The 21,964-nt window shown below is 39.3% G+C and overlaps 1 protein-coding gene across 20 annotated transcripts in view; it reads right to left on the bottom strand.

Moving 5' to 3' along the window:
- The window catches only part of PARD3 (par-3 family cell polarity regulator), a 451,552-nt gene that overhangs the window by 402,926 nt on the left and 26,662 nt on the right, over nt 1–21,964 (bottom strand). The gene's annotated exons all lie outside the window — the stretch shown is intronic.

Genomic DNA, 21,964 nt, shown 5'->3' with positions numbered 1-21,964 from the left:
TGACATCTAGGACTGTGACACATTCCCAGTATTACTGCACATTACATTCCCAATATTCCCTCAATAAAAGGAAAATATATTGTCCTCGAAATGAAGTCTCTCAGACAGTGGTCAACAGGCAAAAAAGGTTACATGCAGCTGTAAAACGTGTGACCTTTTTACCGAACGGCTATAAAAGGCACAAACCAATATTTAAACACCATCAAAAGACTTTCTACCTGTCCTTTGGTAGAGCTGGTAAATGGAATATCTAAATTTTATACTAAGAACACTTCCCACATTTAAAATAAAAAATGATACATACACGCACGTTTACACACACATATATGCATATAAATGTGTGTGTGTGGCTTTGTGTTCATACATGTGTCTACCAGTAATTGGGAACACTGGCTTTATAGTCTTTATTATTACTTTTGACAGCAAAGGAAGCCATAGGGAATAAGGTTGTGTCCACAAAGTGTCTCCAGTGTATGACTACATGACCCAAGTGCTGGTTAATCCTCGATGTGCTATTCTTAAAGGATATGTTTCCTAATGGGGGAAAGTTGCTCTGTAAATACACAACCTGACTATGATACATAATCCTGCTTCTCAAATACACCCCTCAAGGCCCCGGGCTGTTGTTCAATGTCTCACAGTAAAAGAGCTTCCTTGCTTTTCTCTGAGAAGGCATGGCTGCACAAAGTTTCTACTCAGAGGACCATCAAACTTGCACCAACTTGCAGAGTTCCTGACTTCCTAAGAATAGCAATTAGCATCAGCCTTTTCAGGTATGGTGTCTAGAAGTGACAAAGCAAACAAACAAAAATAATAAAAATAAAGCCAAACCTGAACCTAACAAAAACCCACCCACACTTAAAATAGAAGTTATAAATAAATAAATAACCTCCACCCTAAAAGGCTTGAAAATATTTTGATTTCTTAAAGATGGAAGAGGACAAGAAAGAAGACTATGAGAATTCCTCTAAATCCATGTATGTGTGTTTAAATCCTGACGGAACATGTTGCACAAAAGAATATCAAGAAATACTAATCTTGGTTTTAATGTCCTAGAACTCTATGTATTTGCACATGATATATATGCATAGGTTAAATAATTTGGAGAAATCTGATAACTATGAAATTTACTTCATTGTTTGTGTAAGTACATCCTCTTGAAATCCTGCCGCAAGTCGTCATCGTCAGATGATCAAATTTCAGAATTACATTTAACAGTCATTAGGCCAGTCATTTCAAAAATTAAATTACAGACTTTTTTCTCTGATTTCTGTAAGTACTAAATATCATTACTTTCAGTTTCTTCTAAGCAAGCACTTACTATACGATTAACTGGATTTCTAGTATGTGGGTTTTCCTTAAACAGACTTACTGTTGTTAGCATATTACTGGAGATAACTCAGCATCCATTTTTTAAAAGTAAAGATTCGGGAATAATTTAAAATGGTATTACGTTATTCACATTGTCATGCATACAGAGGTGCCTATGTAGCTATCTAATACACAAACCTGCTCTGTAAAAAAGGTACATAATACAAATACTAGGATAAACTTGTAAGTTTGAATACTCCAATAAGACAGAAAGGGCTGGACAAAGTCACCTGTGTACACCAGAAATCTTTCAACATTCCTTAACAAACATCTTCAAAGGGCAGTCCACTGAAGGGATGCCTTTGTAAACTCCGCTCTCAAATTAAAGGAAAGAAAATCCTTCCTCATCCTCCAGCCCATTAAAAAAATCTCTGCCTCTCATATCTACACAAAAGACTGAAATACATTTGCAAAAACCAAGACTTAGAAGACACAACAAAACAGACTGTGAAGCACCTTGCACTCCTAAAGGACTTGATTCAGGTTTCCTCTGCTGAGATTCTCCATCTCAAAGCCAAGCTACAATTGAACCATAAGCTAGCTTTCACTGCAAAATCATAGCTGGAAAACCTAGTTTGGGCTTTAAGAGCCTGATCCCTCATACATCACCCAATTCACCGTTTTTGTTTGCAACACTTAATCTTCTTACTGAAGAATGGAAACATTAAAAACAGATAACTGCAATACTGGCTCAGTGACCTGACTACATCCATCAAAACAAACAGCACCCAAACTGAAACTACAACTTCAATATCCATGTATCCTTGTTTTTTGCTTCCTACCACAACTATTTCTTACCTCCAAGGCAAATGTAAAAAATCATTCAGGATTACAGAATCAATAGCAGAAACACCCATTTCTAAATCACTATTGTGCTATTTCAGCATGCACAATCTACTTAAAAATAGCTTTGATATATAAGCTGCATCACTTCTGCTAATTACTTCCTTTAAAGGTTTCTCAATATTGCATAAGAAGTTTTAGATAGACTTCATTTTTACTGCATCACCTATTAGTACTGCCATAGCCTGAACTGCTCTGGTCGTTTTTCCTGTCAGACAAGGTCCTGATACAAAACAATATGTGAGCAAGACCAGACAAGAAATATATAAAACTAGTTTGGCAAGAATTTACTCTGGCGGGATTTGGTAAGTAAATATGAAATAACAATGCAACTTTTCATTAAAGCCCTCTCCAAACATCAGAACAGTCTTCTCTTGAGGCCCTTTTACTCTATTAAAGGTTTTGCATAAATCAAGGATTTGGTGGGGCAGGACTGGGAGGGAAGTGAGGTCTAGGAGGGAAGGGAGTACTTGCATTGTATAGAGATTAGTTACACCATACTGGGAGGGAAAAAAAGAGAGAAAGAAAATAAAGAAAACAACATTGAAGCTAGTGAGTTTACCAAGTTATGAAAATCCACAGTGATTTATGGTTCCAAGTTTTAGCAATTATTCTATATAATAGTCAACCAAACAACATGAAAAAACCAAACTGCATAAATGTTCACATTTAAATTCCTACTCAGTGATCTGTCTAAAGTGAACATAATGTTGTACTAAAGTAAGCTCATATGCACTGTTTGCTAAATACGAAAGAAACCGAGCCAGACTTGATTGTAATTCAGGTACTCCTACATGGATGTTACAAGTACATCTGTATTCACAGCTTGGTCAAATTGTGTTTCTCAATCTCAGCCAGTAAACAGATATTCACAATTCCCTACACAATATCAGTAATACAGTCTTCAAACATTTTCTGAAGCAGTCAAACATACTGTTTTGGCTTAGACCAGTTCCTAAAGCGGAAACTGGCTATTTCCAGAATTTACTGGAGTTGACTCAACCTTGTCTGTGGGGCAAAGTGGTCCAATCACTCCTTCACGACACCTGAACACCTTTGGGATCATCCTCTCTGGGTGGCAGTACAGGGCTCTCAAGTGAGATGTCAAAAATGAGGGACTGCCACCAACACCTACTCACAGAGATCTGCTCAGGGCATGTGCAACAGGGTGCAACAGGGTGCAACAGGGTGCTTATATCAAGCTAAAAAGAAAATGTCTTCTAGTTATTAAACAGAAAAAAATGCTAAGTAAATAAAATCTACAAAAGTCAGTTTCTGTAAAAAAAAAAAAATTAAGCAAAACTTTAAAAATCTCTCACAAGTTTTTCAAGAAACCTGCTTCAAAGTTATGGTTTAGTCAGGCATGATGCTGTTGTTTCAAAATTTGAATTTGCATATTAGAATCAGATTTTCATATTTTGTCAATAAAACAAAGCTACATTTATATTCTCTCACTGTTATGATTGTGTAAAAGGGTACTGCACTCTCCAAATCTGCAATGCATTTAGACAGAAAAACAAGTGGTGATAGAGAACTCATTAGCTACACTGCTCCACCAGTGTATTAAGTTAGCAAAGTGCAATTATTTTGAAAAAGCTCTATAGATGCCTTTGCCACTAGTTCATGCAGAAGAACCAGCAAGTTCACTTCATTGACAAGGATAGAAGTAACACTAAGCCTAATTTATAATATCTCCATTTAAATATTGCATCACTCAGCTCAAGTCTAAGCAAGTCAGATCTCCTGTTTCCTGTCTACACCCATTTAACTATTCAACTTGATGATGATTATAAAGGTACTCATAATTTAAGCTCATGAGCACCACATTTTGTGCTCCAAAGTCCTCAGCAATGAGAGATAAATATTTGCTAAGTGAACACCAGCACTGAGACTGGAAGCAAGAACACATTAAAAGGGCAGCAAGACTGCAGCCATTCACATTCTGTTTATTACATAAAATGACTTCTAAAAAGCACAAAGGAAAAACTGAGAAAACCATTAGTTTAAGTAATATCATTCAGTGTTCTGTAGCTAACAATTTCATGTTCCCACATAATGGAAAAAAGGACCATATGTGGAAAACAATATCTAGAAATCAGAATGGAAACAGCAATGTGTTCTTATTAATGGCATAGGAAGATTTCTTATTCCTTTACATCTAAATAGGTGTTTTGGTTTTCACAAATGTACCCTTTCCTAAAATATATTGCAATATTTAACATTAAAAATTACATTAAATAAGACTATTCTTTGAAATACTTTTTCCCTGTCTCACAAGAAGAGAGCACCACAAACCTCTGAGAAGTAGCAATCTAACAGAAAGCAGAAAATCAGGCTCCTATAAGCCTGATGAACAATGTTCAGTGTTAACTAATTGTGCCCACTACTGCGATTTAATCTCACCTGTCACCAGCAGGATGTCCTGAAGCATCAGAAAAATTACAATTATCTGCATGGCTACAATTAAGTAGCTGGAGCTGGGATGGCAGAGGAACGTGTGTGTGTGTGTGTGTGTGTGTGTGTGTGTGTGTGTGTGTAATTTCTTGTGTGCTGTTTGGAGCCCATGCAGAGAACACTACTGGGAGAGGACACCAAGCTCTCTCCAAGAGGTCTTTGTACTTCTTCACTTTGCCCACATTTCCCAACTGTGTTTCCCTTCAGCTGGGTGCAAACCAGTTGCCGCTACAGTTTGTCACACCTCTGGAAATCAAGTAAAACAGGTATTTTTCCCCCACACTCCTTTATTTTCTAATCTGTTCTGGCTTGAATAGGAAATGTATTTTTTACCACACAGCATTCTTGGGAAATGGATTGGCTTTGCCAAGCTGAGCTCCCAGAGCCTCTCCATGCCTATCAAGACCCTGTTTCTAGAACTAGAATTATTTAAATTTAGATATAATTTACAGCTTTTTGCTTTAACACAGATGCTTACGTGATTTTTAAAAACCACTATCAGCTGGACAGTTGTGCACAGGTATATCAGTGTAACTCTCAAAGGAAAACAAACTCGCCACCAGGACAAAGGACAGAGCAGAGGCATATCCAAGCATGTCAATATAACTTCTCACGTACAAATGAAGAGATAAATAAATATATATTATTAGTCTTTGCTTAAAACCATCTGGAATTCAAGACTGCAAGGCCATGTGTGTGGCTGTCTTCACTGGATTGAGTTTTTTGAGAATAGAGAAAGCCTTTGTGGCAAGAATACAGGCAGATAAAAACCAACTAAATCACCAGACTGGGGTGTGTACTGGACTTGTCTGTTCAGCAGCATATGGCACTTGGGCGTGTTAACACAGTCTGAAAGGAAAATATGGTTAATAAAAAACTAATATATCTGAAAATTTGCCAGTGAATTCATTCATTTCCCTGTCTAGCTCTGTGCTGCTGGTAGGAACCATCCAAACAAGCAGTTCAGGTGCCAAAAGACAGCCATGAATGCTTGCAACGTCAGCTGGATTCCAGTTACATTCCACAGCCTGAGAAGCCAGCAAGAACAAGTCCCTAGGTTTAAATTGCATCTCCATCCCATCATCTGTCTCCTTGAACTTCAGGCACAAAGATCTGCTGCATAACACACAAGAGCACCAATGGGAAAATCAGCTTCAAAGCCGACTGCTCTCTAAAGTACGTTGATGCTGCAGCACAGACAGTTGGCACTAATGGTACAACGTAAGTGCATTCACTGTCTCGGCAAGGGCACAAGCCAGAAGAATACTTAACATTAATGAAAGTGCCCCAGTAAGGCTCAGAAAGCAACTGATACCTGTAGCAACTCTTAAGTTACCAGGTGATGAGTTGAAGGGACAGTTACCTTTTTCATTTCTACTTCACTGCACCTGCAATCACTCCCCTCATGTGAATTTTAGAGCACATTCACATACACCTGCACTGTATCCAATGAAGTCAAGAAAACCAGGGCTACAGACTACAACAGAAAATAGTTGAGCACTGTACAGCAGAAAATAAGCCTTATCCCTTTCATCTTTTTGATCCTTAACCTGTAAAACTGCTCTTCGTTCTGAAGATGCACCACACTAAAGCTAATTTCTTGCTATTCTGTACTACTGAGAAAGACGAATACACACCCAGGAAGGTTACACATCATACCATAAAGGAGGGCTTGGTCTAGGATTCAATTTTTTCAAACATTCAAGAGTATACATAATGTCTTCAACTTCATCTGATATGAACCAGTTATGAAAAAAAGAAAAACATACAAGCCTAATCACTGAAGCATCTTGTTCTACTTTTACACTCATCAATGCTTTCCCAGCCTTGCTAAGAGGGCTTTAGCTTATCAGAAATCCGTCCAAGACAAAATCTGAACATATGGCAAATATCACTCTTCCTGACACACTGAAATGTTGGAAAGGGTGTTTATGAAGGAAAAAAAAAAGTATTGTTGGGCTTTGCATGCATCCTGTATGTCCAGTTTCAACAAAGATTCACTTAAAAATTGATCACATTACACTATCAGTGTCAGTCCTCAGCGTAGAAGTCTGATAGCCAAAAACATGACCCAAACAGTCATCTACTTCAGCAATTAAATGCCTCCTAAAACCCACTAAATCGAAATGATATGGTCAGTAAACTGCTGGAACACTACTACATATTGAGTTGTGTTGCATTACTACTGGAGTACAAAAAGAAGCATCAAGGAACTACTGAATCTTGCTTTAAGTGGCAAAAGGTTGCCATTAAAAATGGTAAATTTGGCTGTTAGACACTTCGCAGTTTGTATAAACTTTTGAATATATAGATGAAATCCTTGCTTTTCTGAAAAAAAATGGTAATTTCCTTAATCTGCAAGAAAAGTAGTCTGAGATCTACAGTAGTGCTAAACTTCCTGTTTTCCTACCCCACAAGGATATGTTAAGTGCTTTCTATTAATGCATTACCTCCACGCATCGTAAAAGCCTGGAATTTTTATTTATATTTTTAACTCATCCACTTTACCTAGAAACAATCTACACAAATCCATGCGAAATCGTATCACTAATTACTTTAAATCAATTTTCCTATGTACTGCATAATTTCATTAATATTAAATAGAATAGAATCTCTGTATGCCCCAATAACTTAATGTCAAGGAATAATTCTGATTAGAAGGGACCTCAGGACATCCCAGAATTGGACATGGACCATGCTGAGCAGTGGTGGATGATCCCTTCCTTTGTCTCCTGGATATGCCCTGCTGACACTGGCTGGTGCCAGTGTACAGGGCTGGCTCCTGCCCACTCACTGTCCCCAGCCCCAGCCTGTGGCACTGCATGGGACTCCTCTAGGGCAGGGCTAGGCACAGAATCGTAGAATTGCTTAGGTGGGAAAAAACCTCTGAGATCATCAGGCCCAACTGTTAACCCAGCACTGCCAAGTTCAACACAAAACCATGTCCCTAAGTGATACATCTACACATCTTTTAAATGCCTCCAGGGATGGTGACTCAATCACTCCTCTGGGCAGCCTGTTTTCACGCTTGATAACCCCTTCTGTGAAGAAACCTTTCCTAAGATCCAATTTAAAGCTCCCCTGGTGCAATTTGAGGACATTTCTTCTCATCCCATCACTTGTTACCTGGGAGAAAAGACAGGCCCACACTTTGCTACAACCTCCTTTAGGTAGTTGTAGAGAGCAATAAGGGCTCCTCTGAGCCTCCTTTTCTCCAGGCTAAACAATCCCAGCTCCCTCAGCTACTCCTCCTAAGACTTGTGCTCCAGACCCTTCATCAGCTCTGTTTCCCTTCTCTGGACACGCTCCAGCACCTCAGTGTCTTTCTTGTAGTTAGGGGCCCAAAGCTGGACACAGGACTCAAGGTGTGGCCTCCCCAGTGCCGAGTACAGGGGAACAACCACTGCCCTGGCCACACTATCGCTGATACAGGCCAGGATGGCACTGGCCTTCTTGGCCACCTGGGCACACACTGGCTCATGGTCAGCCCAGCTGCTGATCAACACCCCCAGGTCCTGGGGTTCTGGCTACATTTCACGTCTCCTGACAGCCTATTCCAAAAATATTGCACTGAGAACATTGCTCGTTGTCATAACTAATGACTTTATGACATTTCATCACAGCACACAGCTCTCTAACCACTAGGAGGTGCCACCACCAAAGGGCAGGTCCAGGCCAGCACCTGGACTCTGATACTAGCACCAAGTCAGGCACCCACAAAAAAGGAAAAGTTACTTTATGCTGCCACTAGAATGCATGTGGCAACCAAATTTGAGAATTATTAAATGAAGAATAAAGCTTTACATTTGGCTATGAAAGATTAACATGCTTTTCACCACGACTACTGATAGTTTACGCTGTGAACAACTATGTTCTCTTTGCTAAGGGGAAGAAGTTAAATATTTGAGAAAAACATACTGAGTGGAATGACACTGCATCTCTAAACTCTATTACATCCATGCTGTGAGCACCAAATAACACTGTCCTGCCCAAACTGCAAAATAAAGCTTTTACATGGGATTTATTTCAATCCCATGTAAAGAAAACCCAAGACATCTACTGAAGCACTGCCACAAACTCCAACTATGGTAAATCCACAAGTGAGTCAAGACAAATGTGCCCTTTTCAGATTATTTTGCTGTAACACAGATCTAACATCATAATCTGCATCTTAATACAACAAATAATGCAACAAAATTGTTTCTTGATTACAATTTGTAATTATTAGTATTAACTCTAGATGACAGATATGAATTACAGTAATCAAATCCGTAACTCATGAATATGCAGTGAAATGTACTGGTTATAATGGTGCACAATCTTGCATGCGGGGATCTAGAATTTGGGCAGGAACGCCAAAGAAATGCAGAACATCTTAGGATTGCAGCTTGACAACTGAACCATACGTGAACCTGATGAAAGAAGTGCTTTCTGTTTCTTCCAAGAGTTTATTTACCTCCACCCATCATTGCAGCATTGCTTGGATTTAAGCAGTTCATTGTTTTTTTCAGTCACCACAATAGCTCTTCAAATACATTACTAGACTTAGACCAGAATGATGGCTTTTACTGGAATAACCATCACATATATATGTCTGTACATACAGAACTGTATGTAGTAGACCAACACATGTACCCCTGACAGATGCTGATTAAACAAAACCTGCTGATTAAAAAAAAGTGAGTCTGGTAAAATGTTTCAAGGGGAGATTTAAGAGGGTAGAGTTGTCTACTCAAGTGACATCCAGCTTAAGAGGAAGAGCCTAATTTATTTCAGAAATGTACTTGAAATAAGATTTTCATTTGGGGGCCATCAATCTCAAGTACCATGAAAGATAGAAACAACCAGTTCTGATTATGTTCCCAAATGGGCACAGCCAATTAATTGTGTAGTATGTGAACTCTAAACAATGATTAATACACACAGAGTTGGAAAATCATGATTACATACACTGCCTCACAATTCTAACACACCGTAACTATAAAGTTAAGACTAAATATGAAATACCACTCTCTGTCCTCATGGCTATGTTATTCTTCAGGGAACTACAAATTCAAGGCTTGGTAAGTAAGACTTTGCAATATAAACAGCTTTGCTGAACCATGTGGAAGGAATGCACAAGTTACACGAATCACAGAAAAATTTATCACAACTTAGGTCAGCTATGATATCGTATGTTTTTGATAGGATTTACAATTTTAGAATGTCAGGTGCTTTAGTCTCCCCTGCCACCCTGTCAGCCATGCACAGCGGTACCCGTAAGATCTCCCTGCCCCCTCTGCAGTTGCTGTAAGCGGGGTGTATGTGGGAGGAGATCCCCCACACTCCCTGCACCACAGCACACACAGGCAGCAAGGTGCTTGGCCTCTGCCTGCTGCATACACAGCAACTCCCTGTCTGCTTTAGAGCAGGAGCACCTATGGTGTCACCTATGGCTGTTGGACCAAGCTGGCAAATGGAACAAATAAAGTGGCAAACTAACATATGCTGAAAAACACCAACAGATCAACACCAGAATAGATATATGGAGCATTTCTACTGATTTGCATGTAGGAAAACCCTGCTAATAGTGAATGGGGGACTGAAGGGTTCAGGAGTTTCCACTGTGCTCTATAAAACTGTTCCCAAGACTTTAACTATATTCCCCTTCTTTGCCCTCCTCTCCTCTGTGCACATTGTAGCTCATGATCAAAGCTTTCTACATTTCCTAAGTAGGCTGACATGAAGCCAGAACTTCCACACACCACCACTCCACCACCTCCCCTCTAAAGGACACCCATGGAACAGTATCTGTGTTTAACAAACTCCTGGACACACAAGCAGGTACCTCCAGGTCAAACCCACCAAGGAAAACTTGTTTCCAGTAAGCATCTGCAAAAGCAATGTGGAAATAATCATGGTATCATGTTAATTTATCTCTTAAATACTTTTCAAGATACTTCAACCAAAGCAGGCCTTATTTTCATCTCCAGGGAACAATTTGTAGCAATAATATTTAGCTATTACTTTTCCAAATTGCTCAATCTTTTCTGAAGGAGTGTAATTTCAATTCCTTCTAGTGGCACTGATTTAAGTATGTAGTCACTCTTTTCTAAACATGCCTAACGCTTTTCTGAAACTTCAAGAACAATCACTATATAAATTCAACTACTATAATCATGCTTATTTTATAAGGTTAAATAAAACAGATCTGCCATTCTCTTTGAATTCAAGGTTCTGACTGCTCCTAACCCAGGGCAGAAACTGCAATGCAGCATTTCATGCTAGCGTAAAGGAGAGGAAGTACCTTAAAACTAAACTGCTATAACAGGAGTCTCAAGTATTAGTTTTGTTTTCAACTGTGTTCATTACTTCTAAAGATAAATACTTTTTCTTTTAATTGACCCTAAGGTTTACCATGGCTGTAGTACTACTGACTGACCATGCTGTAGGGTATTACCATGTTTAAGATGAAAAGCAATGAGCACCATATCTGGCTGGAGACCTCACCAGGCAGGGCTAATGCTAACTGCTGCCAACTCCACACTTTATCCTTCCTGCCATTTTCATTTACATCCATGTTTTGTTCAGAGATCACCAGTAACAATTCCTCCTCACAAATCTGCAGTAATCCTCTTCTCCAAATAAATACCTAAGATCAGGTCTAAGCTTAAGGCTAGCCCCAGTATCATCAGAATCCTGCTGCCACACTACTGAGTAGTCAACAGAGCCCATAACAGGAAAAGCCTAATGAAGGAAAACTTCTTGCCCTGAACCCTCACCTTACTCATGACTTAATGAGGACTCTTTTCATTTTCAAACTCCTCCCTCAGTCTCATTTCCAGTTCCAGAATTTGGTATAAATACAAAAAATCACCTGCCAGCTACAGCTGCAGAGAGCATTCCAAGAGGTTAAACACAGATGACAGCTATTGGAAAAAACTTACCTAAGAGCGTGCCCCTTCTATTTACCACAGCAGTACTCCTTCCAACCAGATACTGCAACCCTGTCACAGACCTAACTGCATTAGCACCTATCAACATAAGCAAAGCTTGCCACATTAAGCCCTGAGAATGAATCCACTAATGCAGGAAGATGGCGATCAGCACTAAAAACCTCCTTTTACTTCCTTAGTTATCTTCTCCCTTGTCACCTCCAGCGATAGGGAGCAGCTAACAGCAGTGCATTGAACTCTAACCCATTACACATCTTTCAAAATCGTTTAAATCTCTTAACAGCATGTCTGCACTCGTCAAAATTCAAGCAGAAGACTTTATTAAGAGAGAAGCAAAACCAGCTAGTCTTCTTGACCAGAAAAGAAAGCAATAAAAAATAACTATTAAAATCAGTGAAGCAATGCCAAGCCCTATTTCGAACAAGAGGTAAACCTTCAAGTCTCTTCAGCTGAGTTGTGAGTATATCACATATAAAATTGCAAAACCCATTTAATTTTTTGAGCTCAGAGCACTTCAATTTGCATCTCCAGAAGTTTGGATTAATATAAGAATGATATGACAGTGGTGTTTTTAGTCATAAGTTTTACTGTGGTCTAAATTAGAAAATCCCATCTTTGTAACAAAGACAATTTTGGCAGAAGGTACAGAGAAATTACTACAATTACATGCACAGGAACAATGTTAGAAATATACTCAAGCACACCATAATATTCCCCCTAGAATTATACCTTCAAGCCTGGTAAAACCCAAGTAATTATCTTTCTTCTCTTCTGCTAGACAAATTAGAGAGTATCCTTTACTTAGTCAAACCTGAGTTTGAAACCTCCAGTTTCTAGTTCTTTACATGCTTTCAGAGCCTTATTGAAAATGTTTTCAATGTAACAGCTTAATTATATTGTACACATACACAGAATCTAAGAATTATTCGTAACTAATGGCAAAAATAAGTTTCACACAGGATTGATTAGAAAATAAAAAAAATAGAAAAAACATATGATTCATTTAGGTGCAGCTCATCTGTTCACAGTAAAGTAGAATTTTTAAAAATACTGCAACTTCTATTTTCTGTAATTAACTCCTGTAAAACACATACAATATGCTTGAGACTAAGAAGAAGAAGCAACAAACCCTGTCGACTGAGATAGAGAGAAAAAAACCAAAAACACACAGGTTCTTAGAAATTGAATGACTTTTCTTTCAGAAAACCTGTTTATATTATGCACCTGGGATCTCTCCAATGGGTTTCCCTCCAAAATGCAGATAGAAGAAGGCTCTAGTAGCTCGTTAGCTTTGAATGATCAGTGCAAAACCAAGGCTGTAGGTAGGTACATGGAGACAGTGTCTTAAACTTCACTACTGAGAAAAATCTGCATGTTGTTCTGTAACGCAGTAGAGCAAAAAGAAAAGACCTTGGTGAATAGAAAGAGACTAAAATATGGCATCTTTTTTTGACTGGTTTAGCATATGGTTCAGATAGCGAACACTGACATCTCCCCAGCCAGGACTGCATCAAGCCAACCAAAGTTTTCAGCCATTTCATCTAGCCACAAGGCTCCATCCATGTATTTTTGCAAAACACTTCAAATAAATTAATTAAACTTTGCAAGTTTTCCCCTAGCAACCAACAGGCCTTTGTTTGGTCTCTTCTCTTCTATATTGATAGCAACTGCACTGTTAAAAATATAACAAAAGTTTCAATAACTGAAAGAAAAATATTTTTTATAAATCCCTCATACTTTTTTAAAATATCGAGATGTCTGGACTGATAGAATCTTGCAAGCATCCAAGTAACAACATTGTGTGTATACATATATATATATACACACCCACTCTTGTATATGAAACCTGCACTCCAGTTCTTAAAGCCAAGAATACTGTTCTTGAAGAAGTCTACCTAAAAGTCTTTGCATATGGGTTCTCAGATTGCTCTTGTATTCTGTGTACTCTATTTTGATTCAGAAGAATAATTATGCATGCTTACACAATTGAAAATATTCCATTAAACAAAATCATTTTTAGTTTCCAGGAACAGGGGGCCTTGCTTTCTAAAGATAAATTCCTCAGCTTGGCAGAGAGTCTTACAGCTGCTTTTACAGGCTTTTTCCTAGAGAAATGTAACTCATGGTCATGTACAGATTAAAGCCCCAGCACACAACAGTGGGACAAACAACTGCACACACTAATTGGTTACACACAGTACCTACACCTGGGCACAGAGCTGCTCCACAGCTGCACCAGACAGGCTGCTAGGAGAATTCCCAGGGAAGATCCTGGTCTATATATAGTGAGCTGATCAGATACAGAGAGGTCATGAACTTTCATTGGTTAAGACACAGAGCAAGATCCACCAGCTGAAACACACCAATAAAGGCAGCCAGGGCCTTTGCTGTCCTCCAAACAGGCAGCATGTGCAATACACAGACCCCAACTCCTTCAAAACTAAAGGGGGGGAATCAAAGTTTTGCTGTATTTTCATGCATTAGTGATGAAGAAAAGGGAGATGCAAGAAACCTATTCATGTAGGCTTCAATTTAAGAACCAGACTGTTTATATGAGTAGATGTAATAAATCCCATTACTATAAGGTAGGTGGGGAGACACAAACACAGCGCACACAGGGAGGGATTGCACTCTTCCAGCTGTTGGAAATCAGACACTGACTCACAGCAACACCCTCAGCTAGGCCAAACTTCTGTTCCAAATGCACATGCGTGGACTTCATCAGGAGGTTTGCATCATACAGTAAAACTTAGCCCTAATAACATTTTATTTCGTTGGATGACTCACACACCTTCTACTCTTCTGATTTTGTAAAAGGTTGATGTCATTTCACTCTGTTCTTCTACACAGGTTGCAGGTTTTTACACTAGGAATGCAGTTCCCTTTCATCAAGAAAGACAAAGTAAAATGCAAAATTTAGCAATAAAGTTACATTTTGCCATTTGAAAAAAGAGAAATATCTTAGCCAGCTTAGAGATACTGGGAATCATCCTCACCCTTAGGAGAAAGCTTTCTTAAATGCCAGCGCTGTGCAAACCAAACTTGAAGTAAAAATGTCAGTTTACTCAAAGCTTTTCTTTGATCCAAAGCTTTTCTAGAAGAGGCTTCAGTGTCAGTGATTAAGACATCCAACATCTGTGTTGAAAAAGCTGCAGGTTTATGGAAAGCTCTGCAGAATATGACCTTGCTGCCAGACCTCCCTCCTCCCTCTCCTCCCAGCTGAGCATCCCTGCTCCATGGAGACCTCCTCTCTCTGAAATAGCTCCCACAGGCATTTTAGGAAGTATTTTTCACAAAAGCTATTCTTTTCATTAAAATGTTGGGGGGGGGGGGGAGCCTTACTTATTTTCACACAACAAAAAATGTGTTCCCTAGCTAGTTCTATTACTTGAAACCATGGTTGTTTCAAAGTTTATTTAGCTTTAGGAAAAAAAAAAAAAAAGCCTATTTAAACTGCCTTGGACTCAGAAACTTTTAGAACTCTAAAGCTTGTATAAAACATTCTTTTTGGACTATCTGCATCAGATGAGATCAAACATAATACTGTAATAGCCAAACAATTTCCTAAAATATAACAACAAGGAAAACAAAACACACATTCTCTGGAACTCTGGAGTTTTTCATGCTTCCTATGAGAAGTACAATCTTGTTACAAACCTCTAGAACATACTCAAGCTGTTCTCTGCACTGGTCTGTAAAGTAAAAGCAGACACATTTATGCTGATAATTCAGAACAAACCATATCTTCTAAATTAAATCAATTTGAATTTAGCACACTGATGTTTTAAAGTGATAATTTATAACCTCATTTCATAAATCTAACAAAATTTCTTAAAATTAAAATTTTACATCAGTCTTTTCTGGATAACTGATTTTAAAAAAAAATAAAAATAAAACTTCCTTGAAATCTTTAGTAGTTAAGCACTTGTCCTTTGATAAGCTACAAGCCACCTTCAAGATTCACAGGAAAAAGGTCATGTTTTCAAAACAGCTATTCTTCCAAACACCAAACAAACAAAAAAATTTGTACTTAAGCTTTCATTCTCACATGTTCAGAAGACAAATGTTCCACTGAAACAATTAAGTCATTATACAAATGATAGATACCAGAAATAGTTCCATAAATAATTACAACTGCATATATCACTCTGCACAGAGATATCCAGGATGCATAATGTGGACCTTGGTCACAACTGAAAAGGTGTCTGCATTTTTATTCACACCACCATGACCATCCAATAGGGTTAAAAAAAAAAAAAAAAAGAAAAGTTACATTTCCTTTAGGATTTTCAGACCTCAAATATTAGACATGTAGATGCAAAGCTTATTTTGAGCTCACCTTTTCTGTGAGCATCAAAAACCATGTGAGGCTATAGGTACTTCCTGAAAAATGTGAAGAGAAGCAGAGCTGGGTGGGGTGTGCAGAGCACGCCCAGCTCAGCTCCAGCACTGCTGGCAGAACTGCAGGTGAGCAGCACATGGATGATGCGGTGATGCAGAGCGGAAGCTCCCTGCGATCTCTGCCTCCACCCCACCTTATTACTGACATTACCACAGAAGCCAGAGATTTCAGCAGCAACTAGAGTCCCGCTTTGCCAGAGATGGACCATCTGCTTCAGAAAACTTACAGGTCGTAGTTGATCCAGTTGAAATTTTACTGATGTACCTAGTGAATTTCCTAAAATTCATTTTATTATTTCCAGAGAAAAGCGTGTACAGAGGCGTGCCACAAGTAGGAGGTAACCAAAAGCTGTCAATGCTAGTTTTGCTACTTTTAATTCTGGAACACCCAGCCTATTTTGGTGCAAGTTCAATTAAAGGAGAAACACTTTTCACTTCTCTGATAGGTGTGAAGTACAGACTTCATGCCTGTTACACTGCTTGCATTACATGGCAGAAGGGCTCTTCCCCTTTCCCTCTCTCTGCCTAGCTGCTTCTGAAGCCAAAAAAAGAAAATAAAAGGGGGCTTCAGACCAGAAATAAACCTTAGTATACTCTAACCAGCAAAAGCAAAAGAATTTTTTGGAAAATTACACAAATCCCTTAGAGACTCTGGGGCTTTGTCCCGCACCAAGAAGGCTTAAGAGTCTAAATTATATGGATGAAGCATGAGTTAGCTAAGGCAAGCATGAGGGAGGGCATAGAATCAGTTCAGTGGGTGATGCTCATCCACCTTTTGAAGATGTGCAGAAGCAGCTCTAAGAACAACACCGAAATGGCAAAGGAAAAAGAGATTAAAAAAGGGGGGCATGGGGAGAACTCAGAATTTGTCATTTTTAACAGATCTCCATTCTCTAAAAGAAAAACTCATTACCATTTCAGCCAAACTCTGGAAAATACAGTTTGTCTTTGGACTACAACTTGCAGTTCAAACTTTCACAGGGCAGCCCAGAAACAGTGGAATAATAAGCATTTTGTGCAATTACCTTGTATTTAGCTTTAGATTATTTCTGCCTACATAAGTCTCTCGTTTCAGTCTTACAGGCAAAAGGAGAAGGTTATTTGAGACTTCTGTTTCTAACATTCTCTTTTGATTACAGACTAAATCCAAAAGAGACTATCCTGAAAGGCCAAGACAAACGTGCAACCACATAATTGGTCTGGCTCAAATGGCACTGAAGTCAGGCGAAAGTGTCCCCAACTCCAGAGAGATTCAGTCTGTGCTGAAAGCCACATTAAACTCTGTTTACTGTTTGCCTGAAAAGCCATACACATATGCTACAGGAATGTTTTGCCAAGCTCGAGCTATGATGGCAGATATACTATAAAAAACCCTATTCTTCTGCCAAGACCTGTATAGCACATCTGCATTGTTTTTCTTGCTCACCCTCAGAATCCAACATTTTCACTTGGCATAGAGCATCATGTTTTATTCTAGTGAAATTCTTGCAAGAAGCACTTGGGAAGCAAAGCAACTACATGAAGTTCAGAAATACATTTGATTCCTAACCCATGAAATGTGCAAAGAGGAAAATTGTCATTTTGCTATAAAGCAGGCACTGTGCTATGATACAGAGCAGTTGGCACAGATGCATAAATAGTGAAAGTGTGTCATAATACGAAATATGTCTATACAACAGCTAGCTTATTAGTTTATATGATCCCCTCCTTTAGCAGATCAGAGTAGATTTGGTTTATATCAGAGAACAACTAAAAGAAAATTCTCAAACATATTGCACATGACTACAAGGAAAGAAGGGATAAATTAGAGAATTTCAGTGTAATATTATTACTAGAAGTTTTGCTCAGCTACAAGATGCAGGACAGAATCAATTAGAGGTCATATATTTTATTCCCCAGCACAACAGTACTTCCTGCCCCTGAAAAGAAACCACTGCCAAGATCTGAGCCACCCATCCATTGAGGTTTCTTTATATACATTTTTGTCGCTTATTCTGTTGCTGTTTGTGTTGATAAAAGTGTATTATTTACTGTAGTTAAATTATTATTGGAAAATGTTTCATTTTCAAAAAAATAAAATCTAGGCTAAAATTATTTTATAACTCATAATACTGATTTTTTTTCCAGCTGCTTTTGGAAAGAAGGGAGAACCAAGGCACACTTAAGAATGCAGTATTTACCTATTCAGTCTTCAAAACAAAATTCTAATGCTGACTTACTTGGGGCAATCTCTTCACGCCCCACCACCTCCTGCAGAAGTCCAGCCTTCAGCAGCATGGATAGCTGTAGGAATGGGGTAGAGGAACAGGGCTGCCCCAAGCCAGAGGAGACAGAGGGGAGGCAGAGGTGCCTGACAGGCCAGACTAGGAATCACACTCCCCTCAGAACAGCATAGCATCAGCAAGGCACAAAACACAACCCGAGCTTGATGGGACACAGCTCTCCACCCACCTGATGCTGACCCACAGCCTGTGTGACTTACCCCAGGGATGCTGTGACCAGTGACCCCTGGCAATAGAAGCACATTAAGCAAGCTCATGTCCCCAGGCCTCCGCAAGCTCTCTCCTGCATCCCTCAGTACAGCCTGGGTCTTTCTTTTTGCTATTTCTTCTCTCCTTAGTCAGCTTTCACATGCTCAGCAAGTAAGCAGCTCCCACATGCTGCCTCTGCAGCAATGCAAAGCACAGCAGGGAAAACAAGGTGGGGAAAGCAATGCCAGCAGTAGCACTGGCTCAACGTTGGCTTCAGCAGCTATAAAATAACCTCAAATTCAACCCATGGGCACTTTGGCCAACAGTAGCAACAGCCCTCGGTCTGCTGGATGGCAACTGCTGCTCTTCTCGCCAGAGCCAGCACCCGGCACCTCAGGTAAACAAAACCGAAGAGGCACGGAGGCCTCCTCCATTTCACCGAGGACTACCACTGAACATACAGGGGAGGATGGGAGGCTCAATAGACACATTCACTGTAGGCTGGCAAAGGATAAAAAGATCCTTCCCAGATTCCTCACCTTTCCTACTGGGGGAGAAGAAAAAAGTCTAAGTTATGTAGGTTTTCCAAGCCCTCCACCAAGCAAGGTTTACAACCACACAGACCAAGGAAAAGATACCATTGCAGAAATCATGGATGCATACTATCTATCTCTGGGGGAGGAAAATGCCCATATGCCACAGCCACCATAAACCAGGAAACCACAGATAACCAGGCCACAAATGGTCTTCAATATCTTCACAAATATACTGCCCAAATACTAAGCTGCTGCTGAGCAGCCATTTCTGTGCAGTAAATCCCCACTGTTTCTACTAGAGAACAAGAGGAGTTATTCCCAGCATAATGCACTGTAGAGGCTTGTAACATGAACCAGCTCCTTACATATCATTACTGGAAGGCAAGAAATGCAGAGAGGAAGGCAGTTGTTCTGTGGCTTAAGGAAGTTCACTCTGCAGTCATGTGCACCCAGTTATTTCAATGATCCTTAAGACAAAGCATCCCCCAAACACCCGAGCTCCAAAATTCCCTCTCCTGCCAACACCACTGTCCAAACCATTCACACCTGCAACAGTCTCTTGGCATTCACCACATACATACCAAAGAGCTCCAGCATCAGTGTCACTTCACACCAAGCCTTTCAAACACTCTGACTGGCTCCTATGAAGCCTTGACCATCTGGCATTACGCCAAAAAATTATACATTTTGCAAGATTTCTTGCAGAAGAACACTAAGCTTCTCTGGTAACTTACTTGTTTTGTTGGTATTGAACCTTCTTAAATACTAAGGAAAATCAAAATGCACAAAATCATAAATAGAGCCACTTCTACAAAATGATGCATCTGTCCTCCAAAAAACACAGGAACTTTTTGTTGGTTTTGTTTTGGGGTTTTTTTTGTCATTATTTTTGGTTGGTTGGTTGTGTTTTTTTGGTAAAAGTGCTAGAAAGCAAGAAAATCAAGGGTCAAATGACAATGATGGGAAGTGAATCTGTGGACAAAACAAAATATTTTGTCTGCTTTGCTCCAGCTCTTTAGAGTATTATTAATGTGGCTTTCTCAATATACGGAAGTTATAAATCTAATTACATACACAAAATGCTTAGCAAAAAAATATCTGATTTATTGGAGTCTTTAAAATAAGAAAGGCTAGCTGGGGAAATAGCTATTGGTGCATTAAAATGTAGGTACTGCTGCACAGCGTAGAAAGCTGCTCCATACCCAAGAATTTAGCTGCTACATCATATTGTACAGAAACCACGACGAAAATGACAAAAACCAAAACAAATGTAAACTAACTTCCTCCATTATCTGAGCTCACTGCTAAAAAAATCATATTCTATTCAAAATTATTTTGCATTCAGCTGTATTTCATATTGCACCCCTGTCCAGTCACTCAAAACCAACAAGAAACCCAGCAGGGCCAAGGCACTGCTCCCCTCCATGCAAAGCATTCATGAGCATCCAATCTGCACTTTGGCTCTTGGCACTATGAATGTCTGCTCTTAAAATCCTCTGCAGACTACTCTTTTTTTAAACAACCATCCTGGGCATCTCATTTGTTTGTAACACCCAGAGTTGCTAGACTGGGAACACAAACACACCTCACTGCAAATGCAGTTTGAAGTATGGCAGCAAGGATGGGTAAAGGAAATATTAACGTGGGTGACAGCAAGGTGTTCTGTTCTTCCAATTTCCTTCTGTTCCCCCAGGTGCTTTCTTTAGGATAAAATTATTCCTTTGATTAAAAATCTGGTGCATCCATACATCATAGTTACATTTATAAGCCTTGCACTACATCCTGACTCAGGTTTGCTTTCACTAGCAAACTTTTAAACAAGCTCAGCTGTTTTGTTTTTTTAAAGCTTATGATTAAGCAATTCTTCTTGCAGGAATCAATGCTGTGCATTACACTTAAGTGGGCTCAGGCTTCCCCTCCTGGTGTCCCTCAGTGTACATTTATACTTTCCAGAGTATTATTTCCAGTGCAGAGCTTTAGGAAAGGAAGCTCACTCTGAAACGCAGACAGTGTTCAGAACTGGTGCCAGAAACCTTCCACAATGCACTGCAAAAAGGACTCTGCAACAGCCACATACATTCTGCACTCTCTCCCATTTTCTGCATATTCCTGCCTCCATTAAAAAATACATCATTAGCTTCCTAGCAAACTAAAGTACATGGAAACAACTTGCTTTCTCAGTATTTTTTTTTTTTTTCATTTATTTAGACTGAAAGAAGTTCATACCTCTAAAAGAAAAATTTAGGGCAAGCCTCACCCATCTTGTCTGGAAAGAATATGTTTCCTTTTCTTGAGAGGGAAAATAAAATTTGAATACAGTGGGAACAGAGGGAGAGGAAGAGGGTATGGGTAATACATGTGTGGTGGGGTTGGGTTTTCTTTTGGGTGTTGTTTTTTTGTTTGTGCTTTACTTTAACCTCCTGTTGTTGTTCTGTTGGAAAGATTTTTTAACTTCACAGCTATCCTGAAGTATCAGAAGATTTAGGAGCAAAACAGATTTTCTCTGCAAGAACAGTACTTGAACAGTAGACTTGGGAATACCTGCTTTTCATTTCAAAGTACATTTAGCATAATGCTGTATATATATAGTAAGAATTGCCTCTCAAGAACTCTAGAGAGCTCTGTTCTAACAAAATGGGCAGGATGCTTAGTGCCTTCTGTTGTTACAGGGTGTGTTGGGAATACTGCTACTGGAAAATTTGGAGCAATACTCTCACTTTTATGACCTCAAGTGAGAATTTTGCAGTATAAGCAAAATATCACAAAACAATTTTTCATGAAATCCTGTGCCTTCAATAAGCTTACAAAAGCTTCCATTCTTATAAATCCTGTTTATCGTCTCTGTTAATGACATGGACATGGTTACTAAATGGATACAGTACCAGCGCAGAAACCCAAGTGACGCTCACAACACATTACAGACTTTAAAAGGACCAATGCCACCTGCCACAAA

This window comes from Corvus cornix, chromosome 2 (assembly GCF_000738735.6).
Source record: "Corvus cornix cornix isolate S_Up_H32 chromosome 2, ASM73873v5, whole genome shotgun sequence".
In the NCBI taxonomy this organism is placed as follows: Eukaryota; Metazoa; Chordata; class Aves; order Passeriformes; family Corvidae; genus Corvus; species Corvus cornix.
This window is presented reverse-complemented; position numbering and strand designations above follow the sequence as displayed.